Source organism: Lepus europaeus, chromosome 5, assembly GCF_033115175.1.
Source record: "Lepus europaeus isolate LE1 chromosome 5, mLepTim1.pri, whole genome shotgun sequence".
Taxonomy (NCBI): Eukaryota; Metazoa; Chordata; class Mammalia; order Lagomorpha; family Leporidae; genus Lepus; species Lepus europaeus.
Genome location: NC_084831.1, coordinates 59,744,457 through 59,766,092, shown reverse-complemented (window position 1 = coordinate 59,766,092; position 21,636 = coordinate 59,744,457). Strand labels below are relative to the sequence as shown.

Genomic DNA, 21,636 nt, shown 5'->3' with positions numbered 1-21,636 from the left:
TCCACAGTTCATTGGGAGCATGTGATGCTGGGCTTGTGTGTTGTATAAGCTTTCTAGGGATGTATACTAACATACAGAAAAGTACGCAAGTCTTAAGAATGATTGAGTCCTAAGCTAAACACACAAAAGTAGCCAGCAACTGGGGGAAGGGGGGCATTTCCTCACGTCCTTCCCCTTCTAAGAAGTCGCCATCTGTTCCCCTGACCTCACAGCATAGGTTGGTTTTGAGCATGTTGGTACGTGACGTGGACAGAATCACTGCGTGCACTCCATTTTCACTCCTGTGCCCCTGCACCTCCGCCGTGACTCTTCCACAGGGCTGCATGCTTTTGCTGCCTTTGGCTGTGTGGTATTCTGTCAGCTGCTTCCTTCGGCTCCTGTTTTGGTCATGTTGGCATTCCTGCTTGGGGCGTGTTCTGAGCAGTGCTGCCGCCCGTGTCCTCACATCTGTCTTCTGGGGAACAGAGGCCCACATTTCTTTTGAGATGACACCCAGGATCAGAATGGCCATATCTGAATGTTCTGCCTAAATCAGTGCTGTCATCAAGTCACACCCCACCCTCACCCCCACCCCTGAAGATGCCGAAGGGCATAATAGCATTAGAGTGGAGCTGTCTGGCTATGTTACCTATTTGGTCCACAGCAGTGGATTCAGCCTGTGCTGTGGGAATGGGCAGAGTCCCCTCCAGGGCTGCCACAGGGGACAGAGCAGGGAAAGCTATGTCACATCCCCACCACCCTCAGCATCTGTTGAGGTTAGCTTGCTCCATCTGTTGGGTTAGCTTTGCCATTGTCTAGGATTGCTGGGCCATGGCCAGCTGTCTGATGGGTGGAAAGCCTTGAGAAGAGCATCAGGGAGTCCAGACAAGCCAAGGTGGGCACCGTCCTCTCACAGCACATGTCAAATGAGAGCCTGAACGTGAGCTTGATGGCGGGGATACCAGAGAGGGAGCTGCTGATACGAAAATGAGACCCCCAGTGCTGCTCAGCCTTTTGGAAGCAGAGGGGCAAGGTGGTGGCTTCAGAAACAGCTGGAGCAGTAGTTAAGCTCCATGTCGGAGCTGCAGCTCTGCTCCTCATTCTAGCTCCTGCTGATATGCACCCCAGGAGGCAGCAGGTGATAGCTCAGGACCTATGTGGGAAACCTGGATTGAGTTCCTGGCTTTGGTCTAGCCCAGCCAGAGTTGTTGGAGAAATCTGGGGAGTAAACCAGTGAATGGGAGTGCTCTATTTTTCTTTATCTTTTTCTTTGCTTTTCAATAAATAAATTTAAAAAAAAAAACAAAGGCAGAGCAGAAGTGTTGAATCTACGTAACTAATAGGAGTTGCTTGGTTAACAGAAAAGAGACAGAAGGTGCCCCCAGAAGGACCTTCCGTTAGAGGAACAAGTACTGGCAAGCTGTCCAGGTGAGCGTGGGCCACACGCAGGTGCAGGACCAGGAGCAGACACAAGTGGCCTGTGCAGCCCTGCGGCGTGGAGGAGAGGAAGCCTGGGCACTCGGGCAACGTCTCCAAGGCCAGCTGAGTTTAAAGGCCTCGAGCAGCAAAGACGCCTTCTGGGGGGGCAGGGCAGGGCTGAGAAGCACAGAGATGCACGCCCTGGGGAGGCCTGGGCCTGAGAGAGTTCAGGCCGGGTTAGCAGCGGCCGTGCCAAGAAGTGGATTTGTGCAGAGAGTTCTTCGGCTTTCTCTGGAATTGTGAAATTCTGCAGAAGGGCTGCCTTCTCTGTCACTCATGTTTGGTGCTATTATCTGCAAAGGCACATGGCAAATCAGCCAGAGACTTCAGTTTGCTGCGCTGGCCTTTTACAAAACACAGTAGCTGAAAGCTCACTGTCTTTGTGGGCATGTTTGGTTTTTTAAAATCATCTGTGAACACCGTTTTCTCTCCTACGTGCTGGCTGTCTTAGGACCCCTTTGGTGTAGAAAGCTACCCCTCCGCCTTCCCCAGCTGCACTGTTTTCCGTGGCCCCAGAAGCAGCCAAGTTGACCCCCTTTCCCTACCCCTGGGTGCATAGTTCTGTCAGGTGCTCAGTGCACCTGTTTGTGTCACTGGAATGATTCACTTTGGTGACATTCACAGCCCACGCCTTCATCATATGCAAATGTATCATATTCTATAATATGTAAACATGAAAGCTTGAGCCAGTGCTCTGAGTGGTTCTGAAGGCTGGGAAGGGAGAGCTGCTCTGTGAGAAGTGAAGATGGGGTGCAGAGCTCCTGAACTGCCCTCCTGGGTTAGGGATGAGGACACCGAGGCCCAGAAAGGGGAAGTGACTTGCCCAAGGCCACCAGGCAGAGCAGTCAGGGAGACCTTGGCCTTGCGACCAAACGGGCCTGATGTGTTCCAGTCCCACAGTTCAAACCGGGAGTACACATCAGAATCACCTAGGGCTTTTCCAGAACTTCGCCCAGTGCCTTGGCCAGGTCCTGCTGCCGGTGTTCTGGTTTAGAGGCATGGGGTGAGGTGTGGGCAGTGGAACTATTGCCCAGGTGATTTTGAAAGGCAGCCCTGTTAGGAATCAACCTCTCGTCGCTTTGGTTGTGATTTCTTTCACTCTGCCCTACGTCTTAGGCACAGGTGTAATCTTCCCCTAAGAAAATATCATTAAATGAGTTCTAAGCAAGGAGAAAACAGAACTTCCCTCTGCTTAAGATTCTTGTGAAAATACACTAAATATTAAGAGGAGAAGCACCTGTTGGGCTACTAAGAAATAGGTGCCTCATGAGGCAAAAAGATTGTTTTTTTTTTTCTAATTGTCTGCAAAAATAACTTATTATTCATGTAAATTTGAATGCTAAACTCTTGCAAGTCCACAGGTAGGAATGAAAAGAAAACTAAGCAGCTGATGGTATCCTAGGTAGTATATGAGAAAGCACTTTGTTAATGGAAGTCTTTTGATGGCATTATTATTGTGTCAGGCTCACCACATTAGCAGGAGAATACCAGGTTCCTGTGTTGATTCAGGCAGAAGTGGCAGACAAATGGGCAGCAGGATCTACATGTGACGCTTAGGTAGGGTTGCCCAGAAGTCAGCTGGGATTGGGTTTCACTTATAAATCCCTGCAATGCAAAAGGCAGTAGCATCTGGCAATCATCACCAAATGCCATATCTATGTGTTTGTCATCGTTGGCACTGACAGGCTGCATGCATGCATTTTTTCACTCTACTAAAACTGACCTTATAATTTCTACTTGCAATATAAGCACGTCGCTAATTTTAACTTACGTTGTACATAAAAGCCATCCAGAGAATCTTGTGTGCTTCTAAACATATAGTCTGCTTCAACCTTCTGAAACTCCTGTTTGATCACAACTAAATGTTGGTCTCCATGATCTCTCAGGAGCTTAAAAGTTTGATTGAATGTACAATTAAATATGTAAGTTACAAAAGATGTTAGTGCTGTTGCATTTAGCTATTCGATTTTACTTGAAAGTACGTGTTGGCCGGCGCCGTGGCTCACTAGGCTAATCCTCTGCCTTGCGGCGCCGGCACACCGGATTCTAGTCCCTGTCGGGGCACCGATCCTGTCCCGGTTGCCCCTCTTCCAGGCCAGCTCTCTGCTGTGGCCAGGGAGTGCAGTGGAGGATGGCCCAAGTGCTTGGGCCCTGCACCCCATGGGAGACCAGGAGAAGCACCTGGCTCCTGCCATCGGATCAGCGCGGTGCGCTGGCCGCAGCGCACCTAACGCAGCGGCCATTGGAGGGTGAACCAACGGCAAAAGGAAGACCTTTCTCTCTGTCTCTCTCTCACTGTCCACTCTGCCTGTCAAAAAAAAAAAAAAAAGAAAAAAAGTACGTGTTAAGCTAGTGCTGCCTGTAAGATGGAATACCATGGGATGCAGCCGCCCCCTTCTACTTGCAGTCCCTGCCTTGCACAGGCAGATGTAAGCAAAGAAGGCATCTGGGGCTCTTCTTTGTTTCCAGAGCTGGCAGCCGCAGACTTGTATGTTCCTAGTCTGCCCTTAATACAAGAGGGAAAGTGCCACAAACCAATGTTAGTATCAGCCAGCCATTCCCAAGTGCAGGGATTATGAGAATTATATGATGTGCCCTAGTATTGTACTTTGGAAATATAAGCAGAACTACGCTCAAGAAGTTGTGCAGAAATTTAGGAAAGTTTATTATGGTTCCTAATTGAGGCTTAATTAGAATCAGAGCCGAACAATTCATTTCTCAGACTGAACCTCTTCAGTATGTAATGGATTTCAGGAAGTATTTTCTGAAGGAGTCATTTATTGGCGTGATGTCATCCCGATTGTTTCACAAATTCTGATTTTTTGGGGCCGGCACTGTGGTGTAGTGGGTTGAAGTTGCCGCCTACAGTGCTGGCAATCCCATGTGGGCACTGGTTCAAGTCCCAGCTGCTCCACTTCCAATCCAGCTCTCTGCTGTGACCTGGGAAAGCAGTAGAGGATGACCCAAGTTCTTGGGCTCCTGTACTCATGTGGGGACCAGGAGGAAACTCCTGGCTCCTGGCTTCCAATTGGCCCAGCTGCAACCATCATGGCCATTTGGAAAGTGGACCAGCAGATGAAGACCTCCCCCCCCCCCCCCCGCCTCACTCAAACTGCCTTTCAAATAAATAAATAAACCCCCCCCCAAAAAAAAAAAAAGAAAGAAATTCTGATTTTCACAATTGAACTCAGGCCCTTGTCATCACTCACCTAAAGTACTGCTAGATTCTTGTGTCATCACTTAATTGGAAGTGTTCATTGAGTTCCCATTTCATGCCCTGCCCCAGGAATATGTTTGCCCTCTGTTTCCTGAACTATGAAGAAGAATTACCAAGCTATGACTTCCTGCCAAGTCTATCCATGTGTCTTATAATAAATCAGTTGCTTCCAGTCTAGCTTCTTGTTAATGCATCTTGGGAGTCAGCAGATCATGGCCCAGTGCTTGAACTCCTGCCACCCATGTGAGAGACCCAATGAAGTTCCAGGCCTCAGCCTTGAGCCTAGCCCAGCCCTGGCTGTTGCAGTCATGTGGGAAGTGAAACAGCAGACAATCTTTCCTTCCCTGTCTGTCAATCTGCCCTTCAAATAAGTGAAAATAAATAAGCATTTTTTAAAATAGACATTTATCCCTTATATGTGCATTGCATATGTAAGATAAGGAATTTTTTTTAAGGATTTATTTTATTTATTTGATAAGCAGAGTTACAGAGAGAGAGGGAAAGACAAAGAGAGTCATCCTCTCTCTGCTGGTTCACCCCCCAGATGACCAGGATTTGGTAGGGTTTGGCCAGGCAGAAGACAGGAGCTTCATCTAGGTCTCCCATGCTGGTTGCAGGGGCCCAAGCACTTGGGGCCATCCTCTGCTGCTTTCCCAGGCACATCATTGGGGTGCCAAGCTGGAAGTAGAGCAGCCCGGAGTCTAACCGGCTCCCATATAGGATCTCGGTGCTGCAGGCAGTTACTTAACCCATTATGCCACAACACAGGCCCCACAATAAGGATTTTATAATATAGGTGCTTGGCCTCAAGGAGCTCACCGTTAGAAAGATGGAAGAGTAGACTTAAGGACTGATGGGTGAACTAGATGTCAGTGTTTGTGAGAAGAATGATAACCATGTTTTTAAAGCCTACTCTTGGGACTTGTGGTAGTATGTTAATATGCCAGGAAAATCCCAGTATTTCAAATGGGTCTGACACAGAAAATGTGAGGCTGAAAGTAGCCCTAAAAGATACTTTGCAGGGCTGGCAGTAAACTTGCCACCTGCAATGCCGGCATCCCGTTTGGGCACCAGTTCATGTCCTGGCTGCTCCACTTCTGATCCAGCTCCCTGCTAATGGCCTGGGAAAAAGCAGAGGATGATCCAAGTCCTTGGGCCCTTGCTACCCACGTGGGAGACCTGGATAAAGCTCCTGGCTTCAGCCTAGCTGTTGCAGCTATCTGGGGAGTGAATGAGAGGATGGAAAATCTCTTTCTCCCTCTTTCTCCGTAACTCTGACTTAGAAATAAATAAACACAATCTTTAAAAAAAAAAAAAAAAAGTCTTTGCAAGAATCCTCTCACACCATTCCATTTGATGGTCCTGTTTTGTGAAATTGTTGAATTAAGTAAACAAGCATAGTGTAGCATCGTGCTGTGTATTTAAAATCCAGTTGTTCTAAATGGAATTCTCTATTTATTTGACTTCACTGTCTGTCTTAAAATTTCTTTGAGTATCTTTCAAAAAGTTTATGGAAAATATGTATTATAAAAAAACTATCTATGGATGACAAAAATATTTTAACCAAAATATCTGAGCCTGGCATGGGTGTTTGGCACAGCAGGTAAGACGTGTATCTCTTATCAGTGTGCCTAGTTTAAGTCCATACTCTACTTCTGATTTCAGCTTCCAGGTAATGGACACCCTGGGAGGCAGGAGGTAATAACCCAAGTAGTTGGGTTCTTGCAACCCATGTGGAAAACCTAGATTGAGTTCCGGGCTCCTGGCTTTGGCTTGGCCTAACCTTGGCTCTTGTGAACATTTGGGGAGTGAACAACTAATACGGAGGACCTCTCTCTCTGCCTTTCAAATAAAGTAAAACTAAATGTTAAAAAATTTTAAATATTAATTTGTCTTTTAATTCCATTTTTATGAATGTTTTGAAGCCCATTTGTACCTCATATAAAGAAAAATATTTATGCAGTTTAATTTGAATTTGTGATCAATTTTGTATTGTTCATTAAAATGAAATTTTATAAAACTCAGCAAACTAAGGTAGAAATATTCTTTTTGAATACCTCATACTTAAATTGCATTGATATTGCTAATGAGGTTTGGACCTTTTTGTTTGTTTGTTTGCTTTAAAGATTTATTTATTGGCCGGCGCCGTGGCTCAACAGGCTAATCCTCCGCCTAGTGGTGCCGGCACACCGGGTTCTAGTCCCGGTTGGGGCGCCGGATTCTATCCCGGTTGCCCCTCTTCCAGGCCAGCTCTCTGCTATGGCCTGGGAAGGCAATGGAGGATGACCCAAGTCCTTGGGCCCTGCACCCGCAAGGGAGACCAGGAGAAGCACCTGGCTCCTGGCTTCGGATCAGCGAGATGCGCTGTCCGCAGAGGCCATTGGAGGGTGAACCAACAGCAAAAACGAAGACCTTTCTCTCTGTCTCTCTCTCTCACTATCCACTCTGCCTGTCAAAAAAAAAAATTAAAAAAAAAAAAAAAGATTTATTTATTTATTTGAAAATCAGAGTTAGAGGGAGAGACAGAGAGTGAGATCTTCCATCTGCTGGTTCACTCTCCCAGATGGCCACAATGCCAGGACTGGGCCAGGCAGAAGCCAGGGGCTTCTTTCTGGTCTCATACATGGGTGACAGAGGTCCAAGCACTTGGATTATCTCTTCGTCTGCTTTTCCCAGGCATGTAATCAGGGAGCTGGATGGGAAGTGGAGCAGCCAGAACATGAACCAGTGCACATATAGGATGCTGTTGTTGCAGACAGGGCTTTACCCACTATGCCACAGCACCAGTCCTTGAGGTTTGGATTTTTTTTTTTTTTTTTAAGATTTGTTTATTTGAGAGGCAGAGTTACAGACAGAGAGAGGGAAAGACAGAGAGAGAGGTCTTCCTTCCACTAGTTCACTCCCCAAATGGCCACACTGGCCAGAGCTGGGCTGATCTGAAGCCAGGAGCCAGGAGCTTCTTCCAGGTCTCCCACGTGGGTACAGGGGCCCAAGGACTTGGGCCATCCTTCACAGCTTTCCCAGGTGCATTAGTAGAGAGCTGGATTGGAAGAGGATAAGCCAGGATGTGAACCAGCACCCATTTGGGATGCAGGCGCCACAGGTGGAGGATTAACCTACTACGACACAGCACCAACCCTGAGGTTTGGCTCTTAAATGACTGGGCTTCATTTCTTGGTCCATAGTTTCCCTCCAGTAACATTTTCAAAAAAGATGTCCTTAATTAACAAGTTTACTTTCAGATGGAGCCAACATTTGGTGCATATATTAAGATGCCTAGGGGCCGACACTGTGGCATAGTGGATAAAGCTGCCACCTGCAGTGCCGGCATCCATATGGGCGCCAGTTCGAGTCCTGACTGCTCCACTTCCAATCCAGCTCTCTGCTATGGCCTGGGAATGCAGTAGAGTTTGGGCCCTTGCATCCACATGGGAGACCAGGAAGAAAGTCCCAGCTCCTGGCTCTTGGCTTTGGATCAACCCAGCTCCGGCCATTGCGGCCATCTGGGGAGTGAACCAACAGATGGAAGACCCTCTCTCTCTCTCTCTTCCTCTGCCTCTCTGTAACTCTGCCTTTCAAATAAATCAATAAACCTTAAAAAAAAAAAAAAAAAAGGAAGGAAGGGAGGGAAGGAGAGAGGGAAGGAGGGAGGAAGGATGCCTGTACCCCATATCTTACTAACGGACACCCTGGGGAGGCAAAGGTGATGGCTGAAAAATTTGGGTCCCTGCCACCCACATGGGAGACCTGGATTGAGTTCTAGGCTCTTTGCTTCAGCCTGGCCCAGCCCTGACTGTTTCAGTCATTTGAGGAGTGAACCAGACTGAAGGTGTTCTCTCCCTCCCTCTCTGTGTCTCTGTCTCACTTTCCCTCCCTCCCCGTTTCAAATAAATAAATAAATAAATAAATAAAATTGTAAAAATAAATAGAAAATAAGCTAGAACTACAAGAAGTAAACATGGAAGCTTCTTGTGTCTTCAGACCTTTTCCCTTTGAAATGTGTAAACATTTGTTACTATGAGACTCAAAACAAGTAGTTTAACATGAGGGCCAGATGTTCATCTTGTTGGTCACTCCAAGAACTTCAGGATTTGCTCTTCCTCCAGTCCAGATGTGTAGGGCATGCTTTCTTGCTGTAGTTTCATGGCAGAAGGTGAGACGAAGGCAGAGGAAAACCAAACATTTTTTGCCATGCATGTGTTATCGGTATCTAGACCACCGTGTTGAGTGTTTCATTTTTGTGGGCGTCTCCTGGGAGTGATGCTTCCTGGCAAGTTGAACTTGGACGTCAGTGACCCAAAGCCTGAGCACTGTGTGAAATGGGCAGAGGGCCCAGATCATGGCTGTTTTAATCCCGTCTGTGCCTCCTCCGAAGACAAGTGCTTCATTTGCATAATGGATACTGGCCACACTTGCCAGATCAGGATCTGGAGGAGGAAGTGTCGAGTCTAATGTACGTATGTTCCATTCTTTAATGACAAATAGCAAGTGATAATGTAAATAATTATCATGTGCTGTGTTATGAAGTGTGGTAGGACCATAGAATTTGGCTTGTAACTTGTTATTCTTAAACTTTCCAAAGATGCAAAAATAGAATGAACCCCATGCAGTTTAATTGTTGAAGTCACTTGGCTTCAGCAGGGAGCAGCTGACTCCTGGCAACCTGGCTTCCTCTAAGCCCCACCCGCTTTCTCCACTTGTAGTCTGTCTCCCCTAGACTTCTTCATCGTGCCTGCTCTTGACAACTTACACAAAGGGAATCAGATGATGCGTGCTCTCTGTGACTGCTTTTGCTCAGTGCAGGGGCTGAGGGAGTTGCCTGCGTTGTGGGTATCAGTAGCTTCCTTCCTTCTGTCTCTCAGCCTGAGCTGCTTGGCTCTCTGCTCCCCTGCTTTTTCCCATCTGCATCTTCCAGGTCTCTCTTCCCAGCCTCTCCTCTTCCTGATTTGCAAGCCCAGTCCTGAGCTCTCTGCCTTCAACTTGCTCAGTTAACCTGTGCTCCCAGCAGCTTCACTCTCTTGCTGTGTCTCGGCACTCCTCTCTGCTTTCAGAAATGCTCTGATGTCTGCCATCACTGAAAACAGCCCTCCCGCTCCTGAAAGCTTCTGTCCGGTTCCTCGTCTTCACGGTGCTGCCAAATTCCTCTCCATAGTCCCCTCCCTCTCCACCTGTGGGTCTGAATCAACAATTCTCTCTTCAGCCCTATCATTTGGCCTCTGTCCCTTCACACTGTGGAAGCTACTCACTCAGAGGTCCCCAGTAACCCCAGTCACCAAATCTAATAAGCTGTTCTTACCCTCTACTTCCTTTACCTCTATAAAGTGCCCAGTAAGTGTCCCTCCTTCTGGGTTTGTAACAATTACTGTGTGTGTGTGTGTGTGTGTGTGAGAGAGAGAGAGAGAGAGAGAGAGAGAGAGAGAGAGAGAGAGAGAGAGAGAGAAAGAGAGAATGAAAACAAGAACGAATATGAATCCTAAAAGTATCACATGTGGTGGAGAGCACAACTCTGGAGCCAGCTGTACCTTCTCTCTGACCTTGATTGTGTTCTAAGTTGCTGCCTCCCTCCATTGCCTTAATTCTAAACTGGGAAGAACAAGGGGAACAAGCTCATTGCATTGTTTTTAGGATTAAGTACATTAATATCTGTAAAGCCCTTGGACCAGTGTTTGGCAGGTGTAAGTACTATGTAAGTATTAGCTGTTAGTACCATAAGCTAGCAAGCTACAGGCGTACATGAAAAACAATACTGAAAGTCCCCTAAAATTCTTAGCACCTAGCTATAGCTGCATTTTGGGGTATACTCTTCCAGTGTGTTTTTGGGTGTATGCACAACCCAGTTCAGACAGCATAAGCGTGCCCTTCCTCCCTCACATGCCTCTCCTTCCCTGGCTTCTGTGATGGGATTACTGCATGCAGGGGGGGCTTCCCTTGCCCCCATCTCTGTTCCTCTGAAGCTGCTCTACCTGTGCCAGTCCCTGTGCACCAGCCCCAAGGGCACACTCTACTCTCTTCTTGAGCCCTCCCTCAGAAGTCAACAGCCACAGCTGGGCCTTCACTCCCTGGCCAGCCCTGCGAAGGAAGCTTGTTCGTGCTTACCTTTGCATATCTCTTACATCCGGTTGCCTTTCTCTATTTGAAATCTCCTGCTCTACCTCCTTATGAGAGTGATGATGTGGATAACACTGGGTGGTTTCTGCTACCAGGCCCTTTCCTGCAGTGTCTGATCATTTCAGTCCTGCGAGGTGGGCACCTGTTTTTCCATACTACACAGAGGGAATCTAGGGGTCCAAGGAGAGTAAGTGACGTCTTCGACATCGTACAACATGAAGTGAAGGAGTCCAGATTTGAACCCATTTCTATCTGACCCCAAAGCCTGACCATATAGTCTACCCTAGACTTTCTGTGAAACTAGTTTTCTCTGTCATCTACTTCTGTTCCCACCTACATGAAGGTGCTTGATTTTTTTTTAAAAGATTTGCTTCTTTAAAAAGCAGAGAGATCTTCCATCTGCTGGTTTACTCCCCAAATGGGAGCACCAGCTGGGTGTGGGGCAGGCTGAATCCAGGAGCCCCAAACTCCATCCTGGTCTCCCATGTGAGTGTCAGGTGCCCATGTCCTTGGGCCATCTTCTACTGCTTTCCTAGTAGGGAGCTGGATTGAAGCAGAGCAGCCGGGACTAGAACCAGTCCTTCCCATATGGGACGCCAGTGTCGCTAGTGGAAGCTTAACTCTCTGTGCCACAACCCTGGCCCACGTGGTCATTTTTTGAACAATACTCTCTTGTGCTTGTCACTTCTGCTCAGAGACCTTTGCTGGCTCCCATTTCATACAAGAAAGCTTTAATCTGGCCTTTCCCACTCCCCTCCATAACCATGTTGAAATTCTTCCTTCACCCTTGCTGGACCTGTCAGTTTCTACCCTTCAAGGACTGGCCCATTTAAGATCTGTGTCCCTCTCTCTCCCTCTGCCTGCACAAGCCCTCACTCATCACCCATTCTCTGAGCTTCCAACGCCTGCCAGTGGTGTGATTTCTTAGCCTGCTTAATGTTGATCACGGATGCTCGGGCTGACTTAGCTCACTTGCTGGAACAGTGAGCCCTTTAACTCCAGTGCTGTGGTCTGTACTCATCATTCCGTTGGTGACACCCAGCCCCAGCTGGCGACTGTGCGTGTCCCTGAGCTGCACAGCCTCTGTGCAGACCTTTCTCAGCCTTTTCCTCTTCTAAATCCATGCCTCCTGCCCCTTCAAGAAGATGACACCACTGAAAACAAGGGAATGGCTACCTCTTGACTCTTTTTTATAAAGATTTATTTATTTATTTGAAAGGGAGAGAGAGAGAGATCTTCCATCATCTAGTTCATTCCCCAAATGGACACAACAGCTGGATCTGGGCCAATCCGAAGTGGGTGCAGGGACCCAAGCACTTGAGCCATCCGCCACTGCCTTCCCTGGTGCATTAGCAGGGAGCTAGATTGGAAGTGGGGCAGCCGGGACTCATGGGATTCTGGCCTTGCAGGCAGCAGCTTTACCTGCTAAGCCACAGCTCCAGCCCCTACCTCTTGCCTCTTAATCTAAATGCCGGGTACAGCCGCATTTGCCTGCTGCTTCGTTTTCATCTGGGTTTCAACTGTTCCTTTTTTCAGATGTGTCCTAGGGAAGTGAGTAAGCAGTGAGCACCTATCTGCTTAGCAGGAATAAAAAGCATGGCCTATGTTTAGTGTGGACAATGTGCAAGACCTTCAAGGCCATAATCCTAAACATCTCTGTGCTGGGTTGTCGGCTCCCCAGACACACGACCTTCAGGACAAGGAGGTCTCATTGCCGACAGGACCCGGTGGTACAGGAAGGGTGCCGTTGGTCACACTTCCTTTCTGGTGTAGGTCTCAAAACCACAGAACACATGTAACACAGGTAAAAGGTGGAGCCCTCAACCTGGGCATTTGAAGTGTTCTGCTTCCTTCCTTAGATAGATTGGACTTATATCCCAAGCCAGGAGTAACCTCAAGGTAGGGGATCTCTGTATTGCTCACTTAGGATAGTGCCAGGAACATAGATCAAGCTTGGATTAAATAGACTGTTAATTTTTTTGACAACTGGACCCTCCTGTCATTCAAAACCCAAACTTTAAAACCACCCTTTCTATGGGTTGGTTCCTAAGCCTTAGAGAACTGAAGAAGCCCCTGGAGGGCTTGTTAAAGCACAGGACACCCTGCAGAGCCTCTGATTAGGTGGGTCTGGATTTCTAAGAAGATCCCTGTGATGCATCATGCTGCCATTGCTCCCCAGGGTGCTGTGGATACCACAGGGCTGGGGCGCTGGAGGACTTCCTTGGTGGGGTCCCTCCTCTGAGGTTCCTGCCTTTCCCAAATGCTTTGCATTTAAGGATATGGTGAAACCATGTCCTGGAAACACTCTTAGATTATTTGGAAATCTTCTCCCACTTCACTGAGTATTAACCCCCCTCCCCCAAAGCAATGAGTCTTTGTAGAGCAGGAATTAATTCTGTCTTCTCCTTCCCTGGCTGTTCTCTTGCCCTCTCTCCAGCCTCAGAAAGCTTCTGCAGGACACTGGAGAGAGGCTGGGTGCAGGAAGGGTTAGAGCCCAGACTTTTTTCATCCCTGGCACTTACTAAGTGGGTATCCCTGAAACTGTCAGTGTCCCGGCTTGGAAAATGTGTTCACGATACCAAGTTCGCCATGATTTCCAGTGTAGAATGTTGGTTACAGAAAACAACAGGCTGAGGCCGGTGTTCTGGAATAGCGGGTTAAGCTGCTGCCTGCCATGCCCACATGCCATGTGGGCACTGCTGCTCCACTCCCAATCCAGCTTTCTGCTAATGCACCTGGGAAGGCAACGAAAGATGACCCGAGTGTTTGGGCCCCTCCGCCCATGTGGAAGACCTGGGTGGAGTTCCTGCTCCTGGCGTAGGCCTGTCCTAGCCCTAGCCATCATGGCCATTTGGGGAGTGAACCAGCAGATAGAAGACTTCTCACTCTCTCTGTGTCTCTCTCTGTAACTCCAACTTTCAAATAAATAAAATCTTTTTTAAAAAGAAAAAAGGCAAGATCCAGAGCAGTGCGTATAACAAGCTCCCATTTGCATTTTTTAGACAGATAGTTGTGGGACCAATGCTGTGGCCTAGTAGGTTAAGCCTCTGCCTGTGGTGCCTCCATCCCAGTGGGCACGAGTTTGAGTCCCAACTACTTCACTTCTGATTCAGCTCTCTACTAATGGCCTCGGAAAGCAGTGGAGGATGGCCCAAGTCCTTGGGTCCCTGTACCCACATGGGAGACCCAGGAGAAGCTCCTGCCTCTTGGCTTCAGATGGCCCAGCTCTGGCCATTGCAGCCATTTGGGGAGTGAACCAGCAGATGGAAGATCTCTTGCTCTCTGTCTCTCCCTCTGTCTGTAGGTCTGCCTCTCAAATAAATAAATAAAAGGAAAGCTAGTTTTGTTGTATTTACTTTTGGACATTAAAATTTTTTTCCTGTATGCTTATATTCTTTAAAAATATGAAAGCTAGCTAATGAAATAATAGTCATCTCTATTTCAGGGATGTTGTGAAGAGCAAATAAAGTAACTTCACCTAGAGTCCTTAACGCAGCACCTGGCATAGAAAAAGCACCCTGTAAATGTTAGCCTTTGTTTTCAAGATTAATAGTTGTTGAATTCATCTATTCATTTGTGGGTAAACACACAAGCTATGTGACTATCCCAAGCCAACCGTGTGGATAGAAGCACGTTTTTATCTTGGCCTGTCTTGCTGCACTGGAGTAAAACTTGTTGGTAGACTTCCTTCTCAGTGTTGAGTGTAAACACATGTGTCTCTGCCTGGCTGGCTCCCAGCCCAGCACAGCACAGAAGGAGTTCCTGGGGTTCCATGCACTCGAGTAGGCCCAGTTGCTGACCCTCAGGACGGAGTGGTCCACTTGGGTTGTGTCCAGATTCTGAGGACCTTGTCACCAGCCACCCTCATGCTGTGCCTCGAACAGGTTTTCAGCTGGTGACGGTGGGCTCAAGGGGAGGCCCCCTCTGATGGTGACTTACAGAGGTACAAGTCACTTCCACGCTGGGCAATAAATAACATAGAATTAAGCTCTGGAGTAAATGGTGTTTCAGACCTTTTTGAGAGTTTAATGGCAACTCGAAGTCCTTTCCGGGGAAGCGTGGGACAAACACGGGCACACAGACCTAACTTTGCAGACAGTTGCAGGGCGTCTGTGCACAGCTCCCCTCTTTCTGCCCCTCAGGAATTCATAAAGGGTTTTATCTTACAAGCAAAAGTGTTGGGGAGACTTCCACTGGAAGTGTGAGAAGTGTGAACTAGGATAGGATCTGAAGCAAGAATTTAAGCAGGCGAAGAGAAACAGGCAGAGACCTGGAATGGAGCCCACGAGGCGAGGGAATGGAGTGACACCCCCAGCCCTGCAGCAGCACAGTAACGGAGGCTCCGAGCCGAGCCTCTGCCGTCAGCCTGTCTGGGCTCAAATCCCGGCCAAGCAGCTCACTGGCCGCTTGACCTGGGCACACGTTTAAGTCCCTCGTGTTCTGCATTTGTCAAATGAGGATGAAGACAGCAGCAACGTCACTGGCTCATAGTGAGGATTCTGCAGGGTAACGTATTGACGGTGATCTGCTTATTCCAGTGGCTGGCCCATGGCCAAGCTCAGTGCACGATGCAAATACTCTGCCTGCACGGTGAGGATTCTTCTTAGGGTGGTAGAACTGTCAGAGGGGAGCTTTCGTTCGAGTCCCTTGGCACTTTTCCTGAGGGGTCCTGGGAAAGCCCTGGACTTTTGAGGGCCAGAGAGGAATGAGCTAAAGGTGGTACTGAGCCTGAGCCCGGTGGTCAGGACAGATTTGATTGGAGAAGGTTCAGGGGCAGGAGTGTTGGTACCAGGCTGATACAGGAGCTCTGAGTTATGCTAGGAACCAACACCCGGGTGAAACAGAAGCCAGGAAAGTGGGAAGATAAAAATGTGGGGTTCGTCAAGGTACGATTCTAGAGAACCTAGAAAGTGCCAGGGTCCAAGGTCGCACTGTCCAGTGAGGCAGCTGCTATCTATTCTGTCCACTTAGAGGCTGTGACTTTGGAGCCCTTGACTGTGGCCTGTCAAACTGAGATGCACTGTACATGTAAAATCCAAATCAGATATCTCTCAAAGATGCAGGACCAAAAATGGAAGCTAGCTAAGTTTTTCCAGTGATTAGATGACATTATTTTTAATTGAACTAAATAAAATATATTAATCTTATTTTCATTTAAACTGATTTTCATTTTCATGTGGCTAGTAAAAGAAAATCATGTATGGGGCTCACGTTTCTATTGGATGATACTTGGTCTAAGGAATTAGAAGAAGGAGGGTTGGGGAATGACATTTATTGTGGCGCTGTGAGTTAAGCCGCGGCCTGTGATGCTGGCATCCCATAGGAGTACCAGTTCAAGTCCCAACTGCTTTGCTTCCGATCCAGTTCCCTGCTGATGTGCCTGGGAAAGCTGTAGAAGATGGCCCAAGAGTTTGAACCCCTGCACCCATGTGGGAGACCCAGATGGGGTTCCAGGCTCCTGGCTGCAGCCTGGCCCAGCCCCTGTGATTGTAGCCATCTGGGGGAGTAGAAGATTTCTCTCTTTCCATCTCTGAGTTGCTCTTTCAAATAATTAAAAATAAATCTTAAAAAAATAAAAAGTATGGAAGCAAAGGGTGCCTCAGTGACCAGGACAAGGGCAATGTCACTTGTTGATATGGGACATCAGAAAGCTTGGAGTCAAACAGTGGTGTTTCACTGGGTCTGCCTGTGTTGTGTTTGGAGCAGCTGTGGGCCAGTCAAGTGTAAATTGAAGTAGGCTGTCATTTGGACACTGGAATTCAGGTGAAGGGTCAGGGCTGTATGTGAGGTAGATTGGTTATAGCTCAAGTCACCAGGGTGGGGGTGGGGGACAGCCTCCTCAGGCCCCTTGTGTGTCAGGCAGGTGCGGAGCCATTACCTGCATTCTCTGTCCTGGTAGTGGCCCTTTGAAGTCAGAACTATTTTTATCCCTTCCCATTTTACAGATGAGGGAGCTGAGGTTCAGAGATGTAAAGTAGCTTAGCGTGGTAAAGGATGAGCCAGGACTTTTATTTGAGAGGTAGAGTCACAGACAGAGAGAGACAGAGAGAAAGGTCTTCCATCCACTGGTTCACTGTTCATTCCCCCAGATGGCCACAATGGCTGGAGCTGGGCCCATCTGAAGCCAGGAGCCAGGAGCTTCTTCCAGGTCTCCCATGTGGGTGCAGGGGCCTAAGGAGTTGGGCCATTGTCTGCTGCTTTCCCAGGCCACAGCAGAGAGCTGGTTCAGAAGAGGAGCGGCCAGTACTCGAATTGGCGCACATGTGGGATGCCAGCACCAGCCCCAAGCTAGGATTTGAGTTTACCTAACTGTAAAAGCCTTTGTTGGCTGTGCTACCCCAGAGTTCCAGGAAGGAGCAAGAGGTCTAACTAGGGGATGTCACTGGACAGGGGCAAGAGCAAGAGAGTGTGGCTTCCCAGAGGCCTGGAAAGAGCCACTTTCCCAAAGGAAGCAGCTGTTCAGAGAACAACCTCAGCCTTCTGTGCCAGAGAAGTCTGTTAAATGGTGAAGGGCAGTTCTGAGCTGAAGGAGGCTTCATCCTGTAGGTCGGGAGTAGGGAAACTTCTTTCTGCCAAGGGCCAATTGGATGTTTGTAATGTCACTCACCTGCCATACAGAATAAGTGATTTTAAAATTAGCTTGCTGTAGATTTATTGATTTTCGAGTCCCACCTGCAGCTGCCTTGGCAGGGCCAGACCAAATGATTTTACAGGCTTTGTATAGTACCGTGGGCTGGACATTCCCCACCTCTACTGTAGGTCAAGGTCATTAAAAGGAGTGCAAATTCAGGACTTGTTCAGAGCTTTGAAAAGCTAAACACAGATAGGAAGTAACATTCTTCTAAGGTGATATATTTTAATTCCCAGGCAGATAAAAACCAGGGCAGGATCAAGAGCCAAGACTCTGATCATTATCCATCTTTCTCAAGACAGCCTGTTTCAGAGTCTCCCAGGGGGCTGCCACTGTGGCTTAGTAGGTTAAACCTCCACCTGTGGCAACAGCACCCCATATGGGTGCGAGTTCAAGTCCCAGCTGCTCCACTTGCAATCCAGCTCTCTGATAATGGCCTGGGAAAGCAGTGGAAGATGTCTCAGGTGCTTGGGCTCCTGCACCCAAGTGGGAGACCTGGATGAAGCGCCTGACTCGTGGCTTCAAATTGGCTCAGCTCCAACTATTGGAGTCATTTGGGAAATGAACCAGCATATGGAAGATCTGTCTCTGTCTGTCTCTCCCCTCTCCCTCTGTGTCTGTAACTGTGCCTCTCAAATAAATAAATAAATCTTTTTGAAAAAAAAAAAAAATCTCCCAGAAAGCATTTATCTGCAGATTCTCAGACCCTGTGCAAGACCTACTGTATCAGGTTTTCTTAACAAGTGTCCCAGGTGTTGTAGACACACGGCAGAGTGAGCTAGGAACTGGACAGCCAGGCTCTGCAGCTCGCTCTGCTCTGGGTTTATTACCAAGGTTGGCTCATTCTCATGGCTTCCTGCCAGCTTCTGTGGGACACAGATGATGATGGGTCATCTGTGTCTCCAGCAGTCACCTTACCTGGAATCTGAGGCAGTCTGTCTTGTAAAGAAGCCTACCAGTTCTCCTTGTCTTCAGCCTTCTCACCAGGCCATGGAGCTGCACAGTTCCCTACGACGCCGCTGTCTGTAGGGAAGGATCAGCTGCCTATGAGTTGGGCTTAGTGTTGTCTTTGGTTCAGCGCTACTGACACCTGCCCCTCCTTTCTCCCAGTTCTCTTTGGGTTCTTCATGCTGTTCAGCCGCTACAACACAGGATGGTCAGACCTTGATCTTTGGAGTCAGATAGCCCTGAACCCCAGCTCTGCATGTAAACCAGTGTGATTGATCTTAGACAAGAATTTTTTTTTTCTTTTTTATTTATTTGAAAGATAGAGTTACAGAGAGAGAGAAGGAGACACAGAGAAAGAAATTCTCCATCTGCTGTTTCACTCCCCAAATGGCCACAACAACCAGGACAGGGCCAGGCCGAAGCCACGAGCCAGGAGCCTCATCTGGGTCTCCCACATAGGTACAAGGGCCCAAGCACTTGGGACATCCTCCGCTGCCTTCCCAGGTATACTAGCAGGGAGCTGGATCTGAAGTAGAGCAACTGGGACTCAAACTGGTGCCAATATAGGATGCCAGAGCTGCAGGCCATGGCTTTAACCCACTTGGCCACAGTGCTGGCCCCCAGGCAAGAATTTTTTAACCTCTCTGTGCTCCATCTGTAAAACAGAAATGATAAAAGGATTCATCTCTTAAAGTTGTTGAGAAGATTATAAATGGCTTGATGCATGCAAGACAAGCGGTACTCAGTAAGTGGTGGCAGTTATCAAATTAATCATTATAACAGAAGATTTATTATTATTATTCAGGGACATATACCCTGGCTGCAAGGTAAAATCAACTAATGAGAGATACAAGATAATGAGGTGGGCATTTGGCATCAGTTGTTGCTTGGGACACCCACATCCCATACCAGCATGCCTGGTTCAAGTCCCTGCTTACCCCACTTTCTACAGCTTCCTGCTAATGTCCATCCTGGGAGGTGACAGGTGATGGCTCAAGTCCCTGTGCCTGCCATCCCACATGGGAGACCCGGATGGAGTTCTCAGCCCCTGGCTTCAGCCTGGCATAGCCCTATTGTGGGCCTTTAGGAAGTGAACCAGTGAATGAACGATATCTCTCTGCCCCTCTCTCTCTTTTTCCCTTTCTCTCTGCATTTCAGGTGAAAAATGAAAATAAATTTTTTAAAGATTTATTTTATTATTTGAAAGGGAGAGTTAGAGAAAGATCTTCCATCCACTGGTTCACTTCCTGGATGGCCAAAATGGCCAGGGCAAAACTAAATTTTAAAATCTTAAAAAACAAACCAGATAAGGACCTCACAATGGTTTCTAAGACTAAAAGCATTCTACTTCTACAGGATGAGCTCTGTTGAAGACTTGAGAGGAAACGGTCCTAATTCTTTTCCATTCTGGTGATTCTGAGCTATAGAAACTTCTCTCAGAAGACTCTAGGCTGGGCCTGGCGTTGTAGCACAGCAGGTCAAGTCATTGTCTGCAAGGCTGGCATCCCTTATGAGTGTTTCTTTCATTCCTGGCTATTCCACTTCTGACCCAGCTCCCTGCTAACGCCCCTGGAAAAGTAGCAGCAGATGGCACAAGTGCTTGGGCCCCTGCCACACACACAGGAGACCTAGATGGAGTTCTAGGCTCCTGGCCTTTGCAGCATTAGGGGATTAAACCAGCAGATGGAAGATCTCTTTCTCTGTAACTCTGCATTTCAAATAAAACAAATAAATCTTCTGTCTGTCACTCATCCCAAGCCATAGTTTGCACCTCTCTATGCAGCCCTGTCTCATCTCTCCCTCTGTAGCCTCCGTGAGTGGGCAGCAAGCTCTGTGTGCCCTTGGCACTGTGCAAGAGTAGGGCAGGACAGCGGTTAGCCACAGGCTCAACTGCCCTTGACCTCTTGGCCTACAACTTTGGAGAGAAGGACAAAGAATGTTTTATGTCCTAACTGCTTTCTGTTTTCCATACTTAGAGTTCGGAGCATTTAGCAGTGATGGCCCAGTAAGAATTGAAATCATAGCTAATATTTGAAAGTTATTTATAGTATACAAAACAACAGATTAATCCAGCGTCAGTTGGAGTTACATTACAGCAAACAAAAAGAGCTCCTGGCCATTTCAGCAGAGTGTGCTTTGATACAAGGAATTTGGTGCTTGCATAGTCATTGGAAGGGTTGGACTGTGGATGCTGTGAGGACTGTACAGAAGATTCCCTAGGAATGACTCCCCTGGCACCCCTGTAGAGTGGGCCCCCAGCACCTGGCGGGAGTGAGGACCCAGGGGCCTCTCAGTACTGTATTCTAAAGAGTGGATGAGGGGCCAGCGCCGCAGCTCAATAGGCTAATCCTCCGCTTGCGGCGCCGGCACACCGGGTTCTAGTCCCGGTCGGGGCGCCAGATTCTGTTCCGGTTGCTCCTCTTCCAGGCCAGCTCTCTGCTTTGGCCTGGGAAGGCAGTGAAGGATGGCCCAAGTGCTTGGGCCCTGCACCTGCATGGGAGACCAGGAGAAGCACCTGGCTGCTGGCTTCAGATCAGTGCAGTGTGCTGGCCGCAGCACGCCGACCGCAGCGCCATTGGAGGATGAACCAACGGAAAAAAAAGGAAGACCTTTCTCTCTCTCTCTCTCTCTCACTGTCCACTCTGCCTGTCAAACAAACAAAAACAAACAAAGAGTGGATGAGGGAGTTGGCCTGCCACCCAGCTCAGCCACAGCAGTAAGAGCCTCGCCTTGCCCTAAGTGCATCTGCCCGGTGGAGCCCGCGTCAGCAAGGGGAGCCGGCTGTGTGTGTGTGCTGATGGCCAGAATAAATCACCCCAGACCAGGGGGCTTCAACAAGTGAGACTGGGTTTTTCACAGTTCTGGAGGCCAGCAGGTGCCCACAGGGCAGTTTTTTCAGTGGCCACCTTTCCCCTCTGCTGATAAGGACCCCAGTGAGACTGGATTAGAGGCCACCCTAATGGCCTCGTTTCTCATTGAGTTGGTTCTTTAAAGACCTCAGCTCCAAATACAGCCACAGTCTGTGTTCCCAGGGGTCAGGACGTCAACACATGAATTTGGTGGACAGGGGAACCCGGTTTGACCCATAACAGTGGGAGATGTGGTTTCACTTTTCAGCAGGGCAGGGAGACAGGCTGGAGGCAGGGAGGGGCGGCCCTACTGCCAGCATGAATCCATTAGGCACTGCAGACTGCTGGTGCATGTCATGTGATAGGCATCTCAGAGGCTGCAGGTACTCAGCGCTCAGAACCACTGCTCTTTATATTTATTACAC

The 21,636-nt window shown here is 48.3% G+C and overlaps 1 protein-coding gene across 2 annotated transcripts in view; it reads left to right on the top strand.

The window, feature by feature from the left end:
- GNG12 (G protein subunit gamma 12) overlaps nucleotides 1-21,636 on the top strand; it is a 150,666-nt gene that overhangs the window by 118,255 nt on the left and 10,775 nt on the right. The gene's annotated exons all lie outside the window — the stretch shown is intronic.